We start from the raw sequence: 359 nt of genomic DNA, 5'->3' as shown, positions 1-359 counted from the left end.
CTGGGGGGGGTGCAGCATCCTTCCAGCATGCCCGGGGAGGGGGCGAGGGTGGCATCTCCCTGGCAGAGCGCAGGGAAGGGTCCCTGCAGACATCCCTCCCCCCATCCTCCTGGGTACCCTGGGGACACCCGGCCCGAGCCCCGGTGCTCCGCGTTACCCCCGGGGAGGGATGCAGGGATGCTCCACGGCTCCGCACGGGGCGGTTGCTTCTCCTCCCCTCCCAGGTTGGAGCCAGCGGGATTCCAGAGGGGGACACACACACACCAGGGGCAGCACCCCCACTGCTCCCCACGCCTGCGCCCGTCCTCTTCCCAGCATCTGCTCCTGCTTAGCGGCCCCGGCGAGGCAGGAAAGGCGAA

This window comes from Charadrius vociferus, unplaced genomic scaffold, assembly GCF_000708025.1.
Source record: "Charadrius vociferus isolate BGI_N301 unplaced genomic scaffold, ASM70802v2 scaffold384, whole genome shotgun sequence".
NCBI classification, from domain to species: domain Eukaryota; kingdom Metazoa; phylum Chordata; class Aves; order Charadriiformes; family Charadriidae; genus Charadrius; species Charadrius vociferus.
Note: the sequence above shows the minus strand (reverse complement) of the source record.